The 7,232-nt window shown below is 47.8% G+C and overlaps 1 pseudogene; it reads right to left on the bottom strand.

Annotated features, from left to right (window-relative positions):
* Positions 1-713: 713 nt before the first annotated feature.
* On the bottom strand, positions 714-3,894 carry LOC146640093 (E3 SUMO-protein ligase KIAA1586-like; annotated as a pseudogene).
* Positions 3,895-7,232: the final 3,338 nt, after the last annotated feature.

The raw sequence follows: 7,232 nt of genomic DNA, 5'->3' as shown, positions 1-7,232 counted from the left end.
ACAAATCATTTTACCTAGAAAAGGTTCCAGCACGTTTTGGGCTCCACTTTCCTTTCACTTTGGGCTTCGCAGTTTGTGGATGCTGCACTTCTCCTCCCTAGTGCCAGCCATGTCTGCACATATGTTTGTGCGTTAAACTGATCCAAGGGTGGTCCGTTGCATTTCAGGAAAATCATATTTGAAAGCCTTTTGATGTCGAGAGAGTTTCTTTTATCTGTCAAAGTATCATTCATTGAGCTGAAAGCTCGCTCGCATTCACTTGTTGATACTGCAATGGTGTGGACAGCTGTAAGAAGCGGCTTCAGGGCTGCTGGTGTCTTGGAAGCTTTAAGGTCTTTATACTCCCTAAATCCTAGGACACTTTCCCTCTCCCCAACTCTGAATCTCTGACATAAATGTCTGACCGCTGCATCCCCATATTGAATATCTAGAGATGCAGGCCAGGAGTCAGACTGGAGGACCTTGATGTCTGAGAGGAGGTGACTATCTGTCTTTTCAGATGAGGTTTTACTGACATGCGAGGAAGTTGTTGGAGTCATCCTGCACTTAACATTTTCAGCCAGGCTATGGAAAAATTGGCCATGGTTGATTTTTATAACCCTCTGATTTTCATGCAGGCATACATTTCTGAAGATTTTCTCCTTTTCAGCTTCAATGGCAGTTTGTGTGAAGGGACCAGGTGTGGATACCATTGATTCAAACACCCGGATTTGTCAGTCCAGCTGCCTGTCGGCTTGATCCAAAGTCATGTCCCGTCTCTGGAGCATTCTTGAGAGGTCACTGAGTTCTGTGAGAGTGTCATACATGATGCCAAGATTGACCACAAAAGAAACAGTAGTGAGAACATCATTGAGTCCTTTGTATTTTGCCCTCTCTCTTGAGTCCCTGCTGCTATCAGCAGCAGCACTTGTAAAGTGTACCTGCAGAGCTTGGTAGTTCTCCCATACTGCTTTCACTGTTCTCTCACTTGAAGCAACCCAGCGCACTGATAAAACACGGCCTATCACAAGGAGACGTTGTCCAACATTGTGAGCACTCTCGGTTAACGCCCTTTGGTTTTTTGGTGATGCATGGTAGAGGGAGTAAAGCTGATCTAAGAATATTTTAAAGTGGTTGATTCCTCCTACCTCCTTCAAAACATCACAAACTGCCAGTTCCAGTCTGTGATTGGAACAATGCCAGACAAACAGGTAAGGGAATTTGGAACAAAGCTGCGCAGCAACTCCTGCTTTCCTCCCAAGCATCACTGAGGCTCTAGTCCGGCATCTCCTGGTGTAGGTGTCCTGAAGCGGGGGGAGAGCAATCCTGCAGCAGCGTTCTGCTGTACGGATCACTCTCTGGAGAGCTTTTTGGTCCTTCACACAGCTGTTCCCAAACCACGATGTCATGTTCTGTGTGAGGATGCTCTCCACAGCGCCTGTATAGAAAATCCTGAGGATCTTTGGAGAGACCCTGAACTTCCTCAGTTGTCGTAGGTGATACAGGCGCTGCCTAGCCTTTTTGGTCTGGACCTGAATGTGGGCAGCCCATGTCAGGTCTGAGGAGATGTGGACACCAAGATACTTGAAGGACTGCACCCTGCTCCATTGATGATAATGGGCTTGTAGTCTCTGTGCTGACCCCTTCTGAAGTCCACCACCAGCTCCTTGGTCTTGCTGACGTTCAGCTGGAGGTGGTTGTCCTGGCACCACGATGCCAGATTCTTCACTTCATCCATGTAGGCCATCTCATCGTTGTTGGAGATGGCACCCAACACCACTGTGTCGTCAGCAAACTTCACAATGGTGTTGGAGCCATGGGTGGCCACACAGTCTGAAGTGTAGAGGGAGTAGAGCAGTGGCGAGAGGACACATCCCTGAGGTGCTCCTGTGTTGATGGTGATGCTGTTGGAGAAGCACCTGCCCACCCTCACCACCTGAGTTCTGCCAGTGAGGAAGTCCAACACCCATGCACACAGACGGCTGTTAAGTCCCAGATCCCTCAGCTTTGTGAACAGTCTGCAGGGCACTATTGTGTTAAACGCTGAACTGTAATCAACAAACAGCATTCGCACATAGTTACCCTGTTTCTTGTCCACGTGGCTGAGAGTGGTGTGTAGGACGTGGGCGATGGCATCCTCTGTGGATCTGTTGGATCTGTAGGCGAACTAAGCATACTGCTACATCACAAGCAAATGCCAACAAATGTTCCTGTAGGTAGTGAGGGTCAAAGCCATTATTATGAAGACATCCTAACAGTGCTTCAGTGATGCCCTTTGCTGTGGTCCCCTGCAGCTCAATCAGTTCAAAAAATATTGTGTCTGGATTTTCACTGGAAATAGCTGACCGCAGGCACACGACAAGCACAGACTTTCCACTTATTGTAGTGGATTCATCAATGAGGACACACAATTTTCTTTCATTCATCACTATGTCATTGACTACCTTCTTTTTCATTTCAGCTGCAATGTGATCCAGTATATTTGCACATGAGTTATTAGAGTGCAAAACTCTGCCCATCTTGACACCATTTAAGACTTGCAACTGGACATCTATTGTGTCATGGTTCGGATTTTGAGGAAGAGACTACGACTGGTATATAGCTGGGTCAACACAGATCATTTTATTAAAACACACATTACAGTGTGGGAAGAGCCGGACTTCTTCCTCGTCTGCACAAAGACAGAAAGCTTTATAGTCATTATGCCGTCAGAAGAATTCAGAAGCATTCCCCTATCTCCTTCTATGTCCTTCTATGGCTAAGAACAACAAGATGTTCCAGATGTTTCCACTCATGCTTTCTGGGAACCTACCCAATTGTGTATACAGAGTGTGCAGTTTTGTGAGTGTAGGTCCAAGCCAACAAAGTTCACCGTGTCCTCATATGACTTTTTACTGCGGCCTGACTGGACCCACAGCTAAACTGGTGCTTTTCGCCACATAATAGAGTATTACTTCTAGAATGGGTTTTATCCTGCGTGCTCTGAAATAAATGATAAATGATACATGATAACCTGATGATAAGTGATGCAGACTAATGAAGTAATGATGAAATAATGACAGTGCATGTAAATGATAACAAAGTGACCGTAAAATGACATGTTTTTCTCGATAATTGGCATGTCTGTAAAGGGATGCCCATGCTTGCCAATCTTATAAGTTGTTCTAAACACATTGCAAGTTGAAGCGTAGTCAGCCTTTCTCATATCTTCAATGTGTTTTTTCATTGTATTTTGTGTTGCCTTCTCTTTTATTTCAACTGCTTTCTTGTGATAAATTGAGTCTCTGTGCTCTTTTATTTTCTTTCGTAGTGAGTTTTGTTGTGCAGCCTTGTCCCTTCCAAAAGACGAGATTAAGCACCCACTCCACTCCTGCGACACTCTATGCCCTTGCTGCATGTCCACGCGAGCACAAACTTGACTACACACACTACAACCCAACTTTTGATTTCTGCTGATCAGCCACTTGTAATTTGTGGAGAAATACCGGACTTGTGCTTGGGACCAACATTCTGGCCACTCATGCTCGCTAACGCGGCTGTTGTCATCGGTAGAAATGGTGTCATTCTCGTCCTCGTCGTCGCAAAAAGTGCCGTCATCCGTGTGCAGCTTTCATTAGCTTGCGTCTGACCTGCAGCGATATCATTCTGGCTTGGTGGGGTGTCAGCCAGCGAGTCCTCTGATTCTGACCTTGTTCTTTTACTACTCAGAGTCTGAAGCCAGGAGAGCATATTAAGTGTTCATTGTTTTTGTATTTTAACTGAGCAGCTGTTTGCGCATTTTACACACCCTCTCCGGACCACGTTGAGTTGTTGACATGACAACGGCAAAAGCGACGCATGCGCTTTTCACTTGTAAAACACATTGGTGTATGGGTAATGTAGTCTCTGCTCTCGGTGGGACGAATTAGGAAGCATGCTTGTGAAGGGCGCTCTGAAAAGCGGCAGCGCAGCCAAACGATTATAACAGATGTGCAAATGAGAGTACCGGTACGCTAAAAGCACATTCTGGGCGCATGGAGATGTGGCGGTACTCTCAAGAGCTATATTTAGAAGTGGCGGTACTGAGTACCGGCACGTACCGGCCCACTTAAAGCACTGCACCGTGACATCAGACACACTCACACTCACACTCACTTCTGGTTAGAGCACAATTTCGCTTCATTCGTCAACAATCCACACACCACGTGCTGCCCAATAAAAACTTTGCAGTATATTTCATCCTCTTTCAAGGCAGACTTACACAGTTTATTCTCCATTACAAGACAACAATCAGCCACACTCACGCAGACCACGTCTGGCCCGTACACACACAACATAGACCTATCACTTGCGTCTACACGCACAGCTAGCGCTTACACGCACAGCTAGCGCTCTCTGTTGAAAACTCTCAAATGCCCCATATGGCGGAGAATTCAACCATCGGACACTCTCCTAACGCCCCAAATGGCAGAGATTCCGAACTCTCTTCATGGCGGAGTCACCGAACCTAAGTTGTCTCTACGCCCCACACGGCGGAGAAGCCTGCGTCTCTCTCACGCGGCTAGCGCGCTCCCGTACCTGCGTTCAACGCAGGGTCACGTAGCCACTCTCTAAGGCCTTCTGTACTCACTGTTTGTTTTCATGGAAAGAGTCTCTGGATCCCGTCAATCGCCATCCATCCCGAGGGGAGTTCAGGTGCAAACTGTCCGGCCTGGTGACAAAGTGAAACACCAGGGCTTTACGTCAAACGTCCCAGACGTTGCGGTGGCGTCCTCTCCCTCTCCTCGGTGGATGCGATGTGTTAGGTTCCGGCTCCGAAGGACCAAATAAATGTTGGGTCTGTGTTTCCACAAGCCCCGCTAATTCTAGAGACTTATTCATGATGAAGAAAACAAGACAGTCGATCGATTACTCGCGCAAGGGAGGCCTCGTCTGTGTCCACCACGGAAATGACCCCAAATCTGACCTCCTCCTGCTGCCTTTTATTGAGACAGTCCACACAAAACACATCAGAGCAAAGCCACGCCCACATGGTTCTAAGACAAGGCATTGTATGTATATGTGTGAACTTCTGTAAGAATGTGTGTGTGTGTGTGTGTGTGTGTGTGTGTGTGTGTGTGTGTGTGTGTGTGTGTGTGTGTGTGTTACTTCCTGCTGACCAAAGGGTCATAAAAGCAGGAGCAACATCACAAGAAACAGATCTTCAAGATAGGATGTATCTGCAATAAAACATTACAGCCCCCCACCCAGGACCTTGAGAATCTGGGGGGAAGGACAGTGGAATTCCTTTCATCAGAGTTGGCAAGCATAAAATGACAACATTTAACAATTCACTCTAACAGTAAGTGTGCTTGTATTCATAAGGCTTGTCCACGCAAGTGTCTAATAGTAGGGGTGAGGAGCCATAGCCCTGCCCCCAGGACATAAAGCAGCCATGGAGGAGATGCAGGACCCAGACATGTAGCAGTACCCCAGAGCATGAGAGCCCAAGGAGGCTCTGCCAGCAGAAGGGGCCAAACTGAGCTATGGGGGCAATGCCCTGTTCTCTGAATGCTGTTGTCAGGCGTGTCGTGTGTGGAGGCGAGGAAGAGATGACCCAAACTCTGGACTCACGGTGCAGGATAATGGTGTTTTATTGTAGGTAGGCTGGAAGAACATGAACTGAAACGACTGACTGGGTGACTGAACTAACTGGCTGACTGGACTGGACCGGCTGGCTGGCTGGCTGATTGACTGAACTGAACATACCTGCGGAAAGACAACATCAACATCAATGATGCGACAGTGAACAGAAGGAAACTGAGGACTTAAATACTGACTATACTGACTGATGATGACGATTGGAGACCGGTGAGTACAGCTGAACTGACTAATGATACATGGAAATAACTGGAACACAATACACAGACGGTATGCTGGCACCGAAAACAGGAAGTGAGAAAACTGAAGGTGGGAAATAAACTGAACATGACAAAACTGATAACGCTGGGTCAACAACCCAGGAAACCTGACAGCTGTTTTGTGTGCCCACCCACCAAGGCCCTATATCTATCTGTCATGAGAGGCCCTATATCTATCTGTCAACACCATCCTTCCAGACCATCTCCGAGACAAGCTTTCCCAGATGAATGTGCCTGATCCCATCTGCCGGTGGATCACTGACTTCCTGACAGACAGGAAGCAGCATGTGAGGCTGGGAAAGAATGTCTCGGACTCCCGGACCATCAGCACCGGCTCCCCTCAGGGCTGTGTTCTTTCTCCTCTGCTCTTCTCCCTGTACACCAACTGCTGCACCTCCACCCACCAGTCTGTCAAGCTAATCAAGTTTGCAGATGACACCACCGTTATTGGACTCATCTCGGACGGGGACGAGTCTGCCTACAGGAGGGAGGTTGAACGTCTGGTGTCCTGGTGCAGCCACAACAACCTGGTGCTGAATGCCCAGAAGACAGTGGAGATTATTGTGGACTTCAGGAAGCACACAGCCCCACTCCCCCCCATCATCCTGACTGACACCCCCATCACCTCTGTGGACTCATTCCGCTTCCTGGGTACCACCATCACCCAGGACCTGAAGTGGGAGCCCACCATCACCTCCGTCATCAAGAAAGCCCAGCAGAGGATGTACTTCCTGAGGCAGCTGAAGAAATTCAACCTGCCAACACGGACGATGATGCAGTTCTACACTGCAATCATCGAGTCCATCCTCACCTCCTCCATCACCGTGTGGTACGCTGGAGCCACTATCAGGGACAAACAGAGACTGCAGCGTGTTGTGCGCTCTGCTGAGAAGGTGATTGGCTGCAGACTCCCATCTTTGCAGGACCTGTACACCTCCAGGACACTGGGGCGTGCAGCTCGGATCTCAGCTGACCCTTCTCACCCTGGACACAGTCTGTTTGACCTGCTCCCCTCAGGCAGGAGGCTCCGGTCCATTCGCACCAGAACCTCTCGCCATAAGAACAGTTTCTTCCCCTCTGCTGTTGGACACATGAACAATAACCATATGACTGTACCCGCCACTAACACATGACCCTACGCTGTGTCACTGCATCATTCTATGTTTGGCACTGATCACCACCTGCACTCATGTATATATCTTTCAACTTAGCACTCTTAATTCTTATTTTCATGTATATATCTCATGTATATCTCATGCACATATCTTTCCACGTAGCACTTTTAATTCTTATCCCTACTTTAATTTTTTTCCATGTCTATTTAAGTGCTATTTATGACAGCATGTTTGCACTGAAGCACCGCAGCAATTTCCT

This window comes from Diplotaxodon limnothrissa, linkage group LG1 (assembly GCF_057381915.1).
Source record: "Diplotaxodon limnothrissa isolate DT_005_m linkage group LG1, D_limnothrissa_male_GT1.1, whole genome shotgun sequence".
Taxonomy (NCBI): Eukaryota; Metazoa; Chordata; class Actinopteri; order Cichliformes; family Cichlidae; genus Diplotaxodon; species Diplotaxodon limnothrissa.
The sequence above is the reverse complement of the archived record's forward strand: the minus strand, read 5'-3'. Positions and strand labels throughout refer to the sequence as shown.